This window comes from Cricetulus griseus, chromosome 5 (assembly GCF_003668045.3).
Source record: "Cricetulus griseus strain 17A/GY chromosome 5, alternate assembly CriGri-PICRH-1.0, whole genome shotgun sequence".
NCBI classification, from domain to species: domain Eukaryota; kingdom Metazoa; phylum Chordata; class Mammalia; order Rodentia; family Cricetidae; genus Cricetulus; species Cricetulus griseus.
In genome coordinates this window covers 94,909,715-94,924,498 of record NC_048598.1, presented here as the reverse complement: position 1 = coordinate 94,924,498, position 14,784 = coordinate 94,909,715, and positions in this window count along the sequence as shown.

The following is a 14,784-nucleotide window of genomic DNA, read 5'->3' as shown; positions in this document are numbered from 1 at the left end:
CACCAAATGCAAAAAAAAAAAACCAAAATGAACAATCACTGGACATTAATATCCCTCAATATTAATGGTCTTAACTTGCCTATAAAATGACACAGGCTAGCAGAATGTATAAGAAGATAGAATCCATCCTTCTGCTGCATACAAGAACAACAACTCAATGTCAGAGTTAAGGGTTGGCAAAAGATTTTCTAACCAAATGGACCCAAGAAACAAGCAGGGGTAGCAATCCTAATATCTAACAAATTAGAATTTAAACTAAAATCAATCAAAAGAGATGAAGGAGGTCACTTTCTACTCATCACAGGTGAAATCCCTCAAGATGAAGTCTCAATTCTGAACATCTATGCCCCAAATACATAGGCATCCATGTTTGTAAAAGAAACATTACAAAACTCAAATCACAAAACAACATCACACACTCATAGTGGGAGACTTCAACACTCCACTCTCACCACTAGACAGGAACACCCAACAGAAACCTAACAAAGAAACAAAGGAACTAACAGAAGTTATGGCCCAATTGGGTTTAAAAGACATCTATAGAACATTCCATCCAAACACACAGAAAATATACTTTCTTCTCAGCACCACATGGAATCTTCTCTAAAATCGACCACATACTCCAAAACATAACAAACCTCAACAAGTACAAAAAAAATTATAATAACCCCTTTTGTCTTATCAGACCACCATGCTTTAAAGTTAGAATTCAACAACAGCACAAATTGTAGAAAACCTACAAACTCATGGAAATTCTATGCTGCCCAATTGCACCATCCATGGGTCGAGGAAGAAATTAAAGATTTCCTAGAATTCAATGAGAATGAGGACACGACATGCCCAAACTTATGGGACACTTTGAAAGCAGTACTATGAGGAAAGTTCATAGCACTAAGTGCCCACATGAAGAAACTGGAGAGACACACATAATCCCCTGGAGAAGGGGAAAGAGACAAGATCTCCTAAGCTATTGGGGATCATGGTGGGAGGGGAGAGGGAGTTATAAGAAAGAGAAGGGGAGAAGAGGAGCAGAGAGGGAACATGAGGGAACAGGAAGATCTAGTCAGGGGAAGAATAGAGGAGAGCAAGAAAAGGGATACCATCATAGAGGAAGCCATTATAGGTTTAAAGAGAATTCTGACATAGGGAAATGTCCAGAGACATACAAGGTTGACGCCAACTAACAATCTAAGCAATAGTTGAGAGGCTACCTTAAAAGCCCTCTCTGATAATGAGGTTGATGACTACCTTATATGCCATCCTTGTGCCTTCAGCCAGTAGCTGATGGAAGCAGACACCCACAGATAAACACTGATCTGACCTCTGGAATCCAGTTGCAGAGAGGGAGGAATAATGAGCAAAGGGGTCAAGACCAGGCTGGAGAAACCCACAGAAACAGCTGACCTGAACAAGGGGTTGTTCATAGACCCCAGACTGATAGCTGGGAAACAAGCATAGGATTGTTCCAGATCCTCTGAAGGAGGAAGTCAGTTTGGAGATCTGAACTATCTATGAGGCCACTGATAGTGGATCAGTATTTAACCCTAGTACACAAAAGAACTTTTGGGTCCCTCTCCACATGGAGGTATACTGTCTCAGCCTAGACACACTGTGGAGTGTCTATGCCCTGTTCCAAATGGTATGACAGACTTTGAAGATCCCTCATGGAAAGCCCCACCCTTCCTTGGGAGCAGAAAGGGGTTGGGACAGGGGAGTCAGTGGGGCGGGGAAGGAGAGGAGTGGGGAAGAGGGAGCTGAGATTGGCATGTAAAAGAAGCTTGTTCCTAATTTAAATAAAAATACAAAAAAATATGTGAATGGTTCACTACTGAAGATTTTTTTGAAAAGATAAGAGACCTGATATGACTTCCTTGTGAAATGATAGTCTTGATCTATTTTATCTGTACTACCTGGGATGGCAGTTGAGTAGTGATTATTTACATCATAACATAGTGCATGCTCCTTGCTCTCATCCCCATAGTCCTAGAACATTCTTAAATATAAGGTCTCCAGTTCAATGCTTCCAATACTTCTGTGTCCATTTGCTGGGTAGAATGATGTGTGGTCTTCTGTGAAATTATATATTGAGTATAATGTGCACACAGATATGGAAGAAGGGAAAATATACAATTAATGGAATCATTTTACTTAGGTAAAAATTTTTCAGAATGTAAGTCAGAAAATTATACACACACACACACACACACACACACACACACACACACACACGTTATTTTGTAAAAGTTTAAAAATTAGTAAAAAAAAAAAAAAAAGAAACCTCGAGATGGTAACCGATGCAATGGAACACAAACTGTAAAGAGTACATTAACCAGTTTATTACAGGGTGGGAGAGGGGGAGAGGGAGAGTGGGAAAGATGAGAGAGAAACTAAGTGTAAGAGAGAGACAGGAAATCAGAGAAAGTAAGAGAGCAAAGACAGTGAGAGAGAGTAAGTGGGCTGGGGTCTGTCTTTTAAATGGGCCCTTCACACCTATATGCATACTTAGTTCCCATGGAACCCTGGGCTTACCAGCATACTGCCTGAGTGGATTCAGCCAGGAACAGGGCCTATATATATGCAAGGAGATATACTAAAAATCTTCAGCTATTTTAGTCTTAAATTTTTATGTAGAATAAATGGGAGTTTCATAATTAAATAGCTTTTCAATAAAATGGTTGACATCTCAAACAACAAATTTTCAGAATAAGCTTAGGGGTGGCAGAACATACTTTTAATCCCATTTTGAAGAAGCAGATGCAGGCAAGTTGCTGTGAGTTCAAGGCCAACCTGGTCTATAGAGCAAGTTTCAGGACAGTCAGTGCTGCACAGAAAAATCATACCACAAATAAAAAAAAAATCAGAGAGGTTGCTCATTGTCACTGCTCAGAGTCATCTGAGGCAAGCAACCTGCATGCCGGAACGAGTTCAGCGGCATCGGGTTCTGAACACCGAACACCCAGAGGCAACCCGGCCTCCATCTGCCGGCCCAGGTAGGCCAGGAGCTGTTTCCGGCTCCTGTTCGTCATGGCTGTTCAGGGTCATCTGACACAAGCCACCTGCATGCTAGATGGAGTTCGGCAGTGGAATCCGACACACCAAGGCCTGGTGACAGCTCTGCCCCCAACTGCCCGCCCAGCGGGACCTGGCAGGCCCAAACACTGCCAACACCCAGGTAACAGTGACACCTCCATCCACAAGAAGAGGACTGACATCAGAGTATTGGATCTGTTTGCATCTACCAGAAGAGAACCTTGGTCCCACACCCACCAGGAGGACAAGAAACTCTTGCTACACCCATCAGAAGAAAGGAAGAGAAGAGGACAAGGTAAAGCACATCCAACAACAGAAAACCCAATATGACACCACTGGAGACTAGGAACCATACACCAGTAAGACCTCAAAATCACGATGCAGATGAACCAGAAGAGAATGACATTAAAAGCATCTTCATGAAAATGATAGAGGACATCAATGAAGTCATGAGAAAAGCCCTTAAAGAAATGGAAGAAAAAACTAACCAAAAAATACAAGTTATCAACAAATCTCTCAAGGAAACAGTTCAAGACCTAAAAACTGAAATAGAGACAATAAAGAAAGCACAATATGAGGGAATGGTGGAAATAGAAAAGCTGGGTAAACAATCAGGAGCTACAGATGTAAGCATAACCAACAGAATACAAGAGATGGAAGAGAGAATCTCAGGAGTTGAAGATATACTAGCTGAAATAGATTCATCAACCAAAGAAAATCTTAAGTTCAACAAATCCCTATCACAAAATATCCAGGAAATATAGGATACTTTGAAAAGAATAAACCTAAGAATAATAGGTATAGAAGAAGGTGAAGAAATCCAACTCAAAGGCACAGAAAACATATTTAACAAAATCATAGAAGAAAACTTTTCCAACCTAAAGAAAGATATACCAATGAAATTACAAGAAGCCTACAGAACACCAAATAGACTGAACCAAAAAAAAGGTCACCTTGCCACATAATAATCAAAACACCAAACATACACAACAAAGACAAAATATGAAGAGCTGCAAAGGAAAAAGGTCAAGTAACCTATAAAGGCAAACCTATCAGAATCACACCTGACTGTTCCATGGAAACTCTGAAAGCCAGAAGGTCCTGGATAGATATTCTACCTACACTTAAGAGATGATGGATGCCAGCCCGGACTATTATACCCAGCAAAGCTTTCAATCATTATAGATGGAGAAAACAAGATATTCCATGACAAAACCAGATTTAAACAATACATATCCACCAATCCAGCCCTACAGAAAGTACTGGAAGGAAAACTGCAACCCATGGAAGTTAGCCACAACCAGAAAAACATAGGAAATAGATAATCCCAACTTACTAACAGTCAAAAGGAAAAAGGGATAGAATCCAACATATAATCTCTCCACCATCACCAAATCAAAAACAAACAAAATGAACAATAATCAATGGTCATTAATATCCATCAACATTAATGGTCTTAACTCCCCTATAAAAAGACACAGTTTAGCAGAATGGATGAGAAGACAGAATCCTTCCTTTTGCTGCATACAAGAAACTCACCTCAACCTCAAAGACAGACGGTACCTAAGAATTAAAGGTTGGGGAAAGATCTTCCAATCAAATGGACCGAAGAAACAAGCGGGGGTAGCAATCCTAATATCCAATAAATTGGACTTTAAAATCAGTCAAAAGAGATGAAGAAGGTCATTTCCTACTCATCGCAGGAGAAATCCATCAGGATGAAGTCTCAATTCTGAACATTTATGCCCCAAATACAAAGGAATCCATGTTTGTAAAAGAAACATTACTAAAACTCAAATCACACAAAAACTGCACACACTTATAGTAGGAGATTTCAACACCCCACTCCCACCACTAGACAGGAACACCAGACAGAAACTTAACAAAGAAACAAAAGAACTAATAGAAGTTATGGCGCAATTGGACTTAACATGTATCTATAGAACATTCCACCCAAATACAAACAATTTACCTTCTTCTCAGCACCACATGGAACCTTCTCTAAAATCAACCACATACTTGGCAACATAGAAAACCTCAACAAGTACAAAAAAATTGAAATAACCCCCTGTGTCTTATCAGACCACCATGCTTTAAAATTAGAATTCAACAACAAGAACTATAGAAAACCTACAAATTCATGGAAATTAGACAAACTCCCAATTGCACAATTCATGGGTCCAGGAAGAAATAAAAAAAGAAATTAAAGATTTCCTAGAATTCAATGAGAATGCAGACAACAACATATCCAAACCTATGGGATACTTTGAAAGCAGTGCTAAGAGGAAAGCTCATAGCGCTAAATGTCCACATGAAGAAACAGGAGAATAATCACACTAGAGAATTAACAGCACAACTGAAAGCTTTAGAAAACAAAGAAGCCAATACACCCTGGAGAAGCAGATGCCAGGAAATAATAAAATTGAGGGCTGAAATCAATAAAATGGAAATTAGGAGAACAATTCAAAGAATCAATATAACAAAAAGTTGGTTCTTAGAGAAAATCAAAATAGATATTTATCCAAACTTACCAAACAACAAAGAGTGAACATGCAAATTAATAAAATCAGGAATGAAAAGGGAAACATAACAACAGACACAGAGGAAATCCAGAGAATCATCAGGTAATACTTTGAAAACCTATATTCCTCAAAATTTGAAAATCTAAAAGAAATGGACAATTTTCTGGACTGATTAAATTAAATCAAGAACAGATAAGCAACTTAAAATAGACCTATGACCTCTAATGAAATAGAAGCAGTCATTAGAAGTCTCCCAACCAGAAAAAGCCCAGGGCCAGATGGCTTCAGTGCAGAATTCTACCAGAAATTCAAAGTACAGCTAATACCAATTCTTGTAAAAGTATTCCACACAATAGGAACAGAAGGGTCATTGCCCTTGTCGTGCCTATCTTGACCAGCAAGAAGGACACGACCACGACTCTTCTTCAAGCAGTTTATTCAGAAACCTTGTACATCAGCTTCTCCTTCTACTTCTACCTCAGCTTCTCTCTCTGCTTCTTCTATCCCTACTAGCGCCCCCCCACCCCCTGCAAGCCTATAAAAGCAATCTCATTACCCAATTAGCTCATGCCACCTGGCGATCCCAGATAGGTCACAGCTGGAGGAGGCACACCAGATCCACTAAGTGCTTCCAAATAAGGCTTGTTTACAGCTAAGCTTGGTCTCCCTGGCATCCAGCCAGGCGCCATCTTGGGGCTGTGGCTCCCCACAATTGCCAAACTCTTTTTATGAGGCTTCAGTAACCTGGATACCCAAGCCACACAAAGACACAACTAAGAAAGAGAACTACAGACCAATATCCTTCATGAACAGTGATGCAAAAATTCTCAATAAAATACTGGCAAATCAAATCCAAAAACACATCAGAGAAATCATCCACTATGATCAAGTAAGCTTCATCCCGGTTTCAGGGAGGGTTCCATACACGAAAATCCATCAATGTAATCCACCATATAAACAGACTGAGGAAAAAAATACCACATGATCATCTCACTAGATGCCAAAAAAGCCTTTGACAAAATCCAACACCCCTTCATGATAAAGGTCTTGGAGAAATCAGGGATAACAGGAACATACCTCAACATAATTAAAGCAATACACAGCAAGCCAACAGCCAACATCAAATTAAATGGAGAGAAACTCAATGCAATTCCTCTAAAATCAGGAATAAGACAAGGCTGTCCACTCTTTCTATACCTCTCCAAATTGTCCTTGAAGTTCTAGCTAGAGCAGTAAGACAACAAAAGGAGACCAAGGGAATAGAAATTGAAAGGAAGAAGTCAAGTTTTCACTGTTTGCAGATGATATGATAGTCTACATAACTGATCCAAAAAACTCAACCAGGGAACTCCTACAGCTGATAAACACCTTCAGCAAAGTGGCAGGATACAAGATTAACTCAAAAAAAACTATACCCCTACTACCCCTACTATATACGGATGACACATTGGTGGCGAAAGAAATCAGAGAAGCATCACCCTTTAAAATTGCCACAGACAACATAAAATACGTTGGAGTAACACTAACTAAAAAAATGAAAGACCTGTACCATAAGAATGTTGAGTCTCTAAAGAAAGAAATTACAGAAGATACCCCAAAATGGAAAGATCTCCCATGCTCTTCGATAGGTAGGATCAACATATTAAAAATGGTAATCTTGCCAAAAGCAATCTACAGATTCAATGCAATCCCCATCAAAATGCCAACACAATTCTTCACTGACCTTGAAAGAACAATTCTCAACTTTATATAGAAAAACAAAAGACCCAGGATAGCCAAAACAATCCTGTACAGTAGAGGAACTTCTGGAGGCATCACCATCCCTAACTTTAAGCTCCATTACAGAGCTATAGTCCTGAAAACAGCTTGATATTGGCACAAAAATAGATGGTAGACAATGTAATAGAGTTGAAAACCCGGAAATTAACCCACACACCTACGAACACCTGATTTTTGACAAATAATCCAAATATATACGCTGGAAAAAAGAGAACATCTTCAACAAATGGTGCTGGCATAACTGGATACAAACATGTAGAAGACTACATATAGACCCAAGCCTTTCACCCCACTCAAAACTTAATTCAAAATGGATCAAAGATTTCAACATAAACCCAGCCACAATGAACCTAGATAAATTGGGAACTAGAAGATAAATTGGGAAATATCTTTGAATTAATCGGTACAGGAGACTACTTCCTGAACATAACACCACCAGTAGCACAGATACTGACATCAACAATTAATAAATGGGACCTTCTGAAACTGAGAAGCTTCTGTAAGGCAAAGGACATAGTCAGCAAGACAAAACGACAACCCACAGACTGGGAAAAGATATTCACCTATCTCACATATACAAAGAACTCAAGAAGCTATTCTCCAAAACACCAAACAATCCAATTAAAAATGGGGTACAGAACTAAATAGACAATTCTCAATAGACAAATCTAAAATGGCTGAAAGACACATAAGAAAGTGTTCAACATCCTTAGCCATCAGGGAAATGCAAATCAAAACAACTCTGAGATATCATCTTACTCCTGTCAGAATGGCAAAAATCAAAATTACCAATGACAGTTTATGCTGGAGAGGATGCAGAGAAAGAGGAACACTCCTCCACTGCTGGTGGGAGTGACAACTTGTACAGCCACTGTGGAAATCAGTACGGTGACTCCTCAAGAAAATGGGAATGAGTCTACCACAAGATGCAGCAATTCCACTCCTAGGCATATACCCCAAAGAAGCACATTCTTACAACAAGGACATCTGTTCAACCATGTTCACAGCAGCATTATTTGTAATAGCCAGAACCTGGAAGCAGCCTAGATGCCCCTCAACTGAAGAATGGATAGAGAAAATGTGGTACATTTATACAATGGAGTACTACTCATCAGAAAAAAACAATGGAATCTTGAAATTTGCAGGAAAATGGATGGATCTCAAAGAAACCATTCTGAGCAAGGTAACCCAATCACAAAAAGCAAACATGATATGTATTCACTCATATGTGGACCTGCTTTATGATACATACTAGTGACCATGCTTTATCAGAGCTGTTTTTAATGATGTTGCTCAGAATGGTTTCCTCCCAGATGATGACTGAGAAGCTAATTTAAAAAAAAAAATGGTGCCGAGTACCACAAGAGTAACACAACTGTGCTGTTTTCCGGGATTTTTGCTGGATGTCTCTACAATTTTGTTCAAATGATTGCAGAACCTGGAAAAGCTGTTGCTGCTATTGATGCATAACATACTGCTATTATTTCTCTCTCTCTCTCTCTCTCTCTCTATATATATATATATATATATATATATATATATATAATTTGAATTTTTGGAAACTTTAGCTGTGCTGTCAACTTTGGAAAAAAGTATCCCAGTTTACCATGTTGAGTTGGCATTGTACAAAAATTAACAGCCATATTGGTCTAGAAATGTTGAACTTAATTTTTTCCATTTGTACAGGGGCGACACACTGTATTAAATATGTAAGGTCTTATCTATGTGGGTTTGATTACAAAAACTAATAAAGTATTCTCTAAATAAAATAATAATAATAATAATTTTTAAATTATACATGAACAATAAAGTTACATATTTTTTGGTTTTTCGAGACAGGGTTTCTCTTTGTAGCTTTGTAGCCTATCCTGGCACTTTCTTGGAGACCATGCTGGCCTCAAACTCACAGAGATCCACTTTCCTCTGCCTCCCAAGTGCTGGGATTAAAGGCGTGCACCACCAATGCCCGGCCAAAGTTACATGTTTTATGTGAAAAAAAAAATCTTGTTCCTAATTTAAATAGAAAATGGAAAAAATAAAAAAGAGGAAATTAGCCTATTAGTATATCACATCTCCAATGGGATAAAATTTCACAAATCTCCACAAATATTTGTTTCTGCCTTTTTTTTACAACAGGTAATACAACTGGTCTCTTTGTAGTCTAAATCCTATAAAAAATTAAAGCTGATTTTGGAAAAAGAATCAGAATAGTAAAGAAGACTGTGGGAGACTGAATGAGATGTACTAACATATTCGCACATCAGAATACTTAGCCTGACATTTGTGGAGTTTTATAGGTAGAATTAAATGTATCCCTTTACTTGAAGAAGTATATATCTTGGACTCTCTTTGAGATTTGAAAATTTTGCTTCATATCCATTTAGCTTTCGCTGCTTCTTGATGGGTTTCTAGATGTGAGTTCTCACTGCTCTTCCATCCCATGGCCAAATATTACCTATGACTCATCATTTTGAATTTCCTTCAATAAAATGTGTTTTAGTGGTGTTTTGACACAGTAATACAAAATAAGTAAAATAAGTTCATAACCAAATAATTAAAAATGTTCTCATTATGAAACTATTTTAAAAAATGACATAACTCATCTCAATAAGCTAAAAAAGGGTAACATTGATAAAGAAGGCATAATATAAATCAAGAAAAAAGGAAATGAACATGAGATATCAGTTATTCATCACTGGCTCACAGAAAATCCTGCACTTGACAAGAATTTCAAATTTTCAGACATCATGGACATTCTACAGGACACATCATCTCACCAGAAACAAGACTTTCTCCTTTTCCTGTTGTTGAATTATTTTTTTCATACAATTTCTTCTGATTATAGTTTTTCATTTTTCATCAACTACTGGATCCTCCTTATCTTGAGTCTTATTAGAATCCATCTCCTTTCTGTTTCTCTTATAAAATAAAGATGCAACCATGTTTCTCAATTGGGGAAAGAGATGAGTTACTGGTTGCCCTACAGAATAGCCTTGTTCTATAGGACCTAGGCCTCAGGTCACAGTCCTTGCCCCTTTTGCAACCATTGCAACCCCAATAACATTTCAGCAGGTAAGACTACTATGAGTACACCACTCCAACCCTGCCACTCATTGGACATTGTAATCTACAAGTTCTGCTCTGCCCCACAAATCCACCAAACCCATCATGTTTCCCAAAGCCATTCCACCATGAGCAACCATCAAGCATATCATAACTGAGCCACCAATGCACAGATATCATCTTCACTGTTTAGAGGAAGAAGTGACTGTCTGGATTCCTAGCTGGACAGCCCCAGTCTCTAAGGCCAAGACCTTGGGAGCATATCCTGTTCTCTTCCTCTACCCATCATAACCCCAGAGCAGATAAGACTCCTGCAAGCAGGTCACGCCACAAAACCTACCAACCATAGGACACTATAATATACAAGTTCCACTTCCCTACACACACCCACAGAGGACATCATCTCCCCATCCATTGCAAACCAATCTCCTGTGATATCAGTTACCCACAGAGGCACAGGCAACACCTGCCCCATTTGAAGGAAGAATCAACACCTATTACTATAATTCCCCCAAACCCTAATAAATAGCTGTCAATTTAAGAATATATTCAACAACATATAGAACAATATAGCACCAACAGAATCTAGTGATTTCACAACGGCAAGACCTGAACATTCCAATGTACATTATAAAGAAGAAAATAATCTTAAAATAACTTTGTGAAGATAATAAAGATACTTAAATATACTTAAATTAAAAAATCCCTTAAAGAAATTGAGGAAAACATAAAAAATTGGAAGGAAACAATAATCCCCTTAGAGGAAATGAAGAATGCCAAGGGTAAAAAAAAAAAAAAAAAAAAACAATCAAACAGGTAAAAGAAACCTTTCATGCATGATATTTTACTAGAGGCAATAAAGAAAATACAAAACAAGGAAATTCTGTAAATGAAAATTCTGGGTAAACTAACAGGAAACATGCAAGCAAAACCAACAGAAAGCAAAAGATAGAAGAGGGAAGCTATGGTGATGAAAATATGATTGAGGAAATATATTTATTGGTCAAAGAAAAAGTTAATTCCAAAAAATTAACACAAATCATCTAAGAAATCTGGGACAGCATGAAAAGACCAAACCTATGAACAATAGGGAGAGAAGATGGAGAGGAATACCAGCTCAAAGTTGAAGAAAATATATTCAACAAAATCATAGAAGAAAACTTTCCCAACATGAAGAAATCCATGCCTACAAAGCTATAAGAAGCTTACAAAACACCAGACAGACTGGACCCCCTCCAAAAGTTAACTCACCACATATTAATCACAACACTAAACATGCAGAATAAATAAAGAAATCAGAGGACTATAATGAGCCAGTTTCAGCCCCCATTGCCCAGAGACAGATGACCTTACCTTTCAATGCCCACTACAGCTAGAGATATGGTACTTGCACTGGGGAGAAAGGGCCCCCACCCCTCATCAAGGCTAGGATGAACATACCCTGAAGGCATGCATGTAGGAGAGCTGACTTCATCACCACTCAAGGAAGGTGGCTCCAGTGGATCAATCAGATCTGCCTGGGTAACACCTTGCCCCACAACTGGGCCTTGGGTTGACTCACCCTAGCATTTACATCATAAAGTTCCTGTTGGAAGTTCCTCATGAAGTGACTTGTCCTGTGGAATAATACCTGCAAGATCACCAAGGCACAGAATATCTCACAAGAACTCTGGTGAAGATCCAGTGAATATGGTGTACTAAAAACCAGAGGCTTTGATTTGTAGGGTTTTCATTTTTCTTTAGTTTTGTTTTCTTTTGTGGGATGTGCAACAGGGAAGAGGGTGGAATATAGGTGGGTCAGGAAGTGAATGGTATTGGGGTACATGATGCAACCCCCCCAAATAGTCAATAAAGAAGTTTTAAAAAAATACATGCAACAACATAAAGGGAAGTATGGCAATAGGAGAACCAAGTAGTCCTACAACAGGAAGACATGAACATACCAACACAGAAGAACCAGAAAAACACTAATATAAAATTAACTTTATGAAGATGATATAGGCCCTTGAAGAGGAAAAGAAATGGAGGAAATCACAAACAAAAAATTAAAAAAAAATCAATAAATTCCTTAAAGAAAGCTAAGAAAAAACAATCAAAGTGGTGAAGGAAATAGTTCAAGACTTGAGAATTGAAATGGAAGCAATAAACAAAACACAAACTGAGGAAATTTTGGAATTAGAAAATTTGGGTAAGTGAACAGGAATTACAGATGACAGCATAACCAACAGAATACAACAGATGGAAGAGAGAATCTCAGACATTGAAGATATGGTACAGGAAGTAGATTCATTGGTCAAAGAAAATGTTAAACACAAAAATTTCTTAACAATAAACATCTGGTCACCATGAAATGATCAAACCTAAGAATAATAGGGATAGAAGAAAGAGAAGAATTCCTTCTCAAAGGCACAGAAAATATATTCAACAAAATCATAGAAGAAATTTTTCTTAAAGAAGGACATACATATGAAGGTAAAAAAGCTTACAGAACAACAAATAGACTAGACAACAAAAAAGGTTCACTGGCCACATAATAATCAAAACACTAAATATTCAGAATAAAGAATGACTGTTAAATGCAGAAAGGAAAAATGCCAAGTAATGCTTAAGGCAGACCCATCAAATAATGCCTGACTTGTCAATGGAGGTTCAAACCCAGAAGGTCCTGGACAGAAGTTTTCAGATACTAAGATTCCATGGATGCTATCCCATACTACTGTACCCAGCAAAATTTTTAATCACCGTAGACAGAGAAAAATACATTCATTACAAAACCAGATTTATAAATATCTTTGCACAAACAAATCTCTACAGAAAATACTAGAAGGAGAACTCCAACCCAGGAAGTTGGCTGTACCCACAAAAACACAGACAACAGATAATCTCACACCAGCAAATACCAAGGAAGGGAATCCCACAAATGCTACAACAATTACCACCCAAACCTAATATAACAGGAATTAGCAATCACTTCTCATTAATATCTCTTAATATCATTGTACTCAATTAACCTATAAAAAGATATAGGGTAACAGAATGGATAGAAAAACAAAAGGCATCCTGCTGCTTACACAAAACATAACTCAACTTCAAAGATAGATATTACCTCAGAGTAAAGGGTTGGGAAAAGAGTTTCCAGTCACATGGACCTAAGAAACAAGTCAGTGTAGCTATCCTAATATTAAAAAATAGATTTCAAACTAAAATAAATAAAAAGAGATAGATGAAATATTTCACATGCATCACAGGAAAAATCCATCAAGATGGAGTCTTAATTCTGCCTAAGTACAAAGGAGCCCACATATATCAAGGAAACATTACTAAAGCCTAAATCACACATCAAAACCCACACATTATTGGTATCCCACTTTCACCAATGGACAGGTGTGCCAGAGAGAAATTAGGGAACTAACAGATGTAACTACACAAATGGACTTAAGAGATATCTAGGCTGAATGACTATCCCTCAATGTGGAATGGGCTCCCAAAGTCCATTCCTGTGCTAGGGATAAATACTGATCTACTACCAGAGGCCCCATAGATTGTTGAGTCCCCTTCACTGACACTCACATTCAGGGAGTATGGATTAGTCCTATGCTGGTTTCCCAGATATCAGTCTGGGGTCCATGTGCTCCCCCTTGTGCAGGTCAGCTGTTTCTGTGGGTTTCACCAGCCCGGTCTTGACCCCTTTGCTCATCACTCCTCCCTCTCTGCAACTGGATTCCAGGAGTTAAGTTCAGTGTTTAGCTGTGGGTGTCTGCTTCTGCTTCCATCAGCTACTGGATGAAGGCTCTAGAATGGCATATAAGGTAGTCATCAATCTCGTTAATGGGGAAGGGCATTTAAGGCAGCCTCTCCACTGTTGCTTAGCTTGTTAGTTGGTGTTATCCTTGTAGATCTCTGGATATTTCCTATTGCCAGATTTTTCTTTAAACCTATGATGGCTCCCTCTATTGAGGTATCTCTTTTCTTGCTCTCCTCTATTCTTCAGCCTAGTCACATGGGGGAGGGCCTAGGCCCTGTCAAAGGCTGTGACACACTTTGAAGATCCCCCATGGAAGGCCTTACCTTCCCTGAAGAGCAGAGAGGCGATGGGATGGAGAGTTAGTGGGGGGCAAGGTAGGAGGGGAGGGAACTGGGATTGACACGTAAAACAAGCTCAATTCTAATTTAAATAAAAATAGATAAAAGAGATATCTACAGAATATCTCTCCAGATAAACAAGAATATATCAGCTTCTTAGAACCACATGGAAGCTTATCTAAAATTGACCATGTACTCATTAACAAAGAAAATATCAAGAGATAGGAAAAAATCACAAAAACACCATGTATCATAATGGATATACATGGGACAAATTTAGCAGTCAAAAACAACTAAACTACAGAAA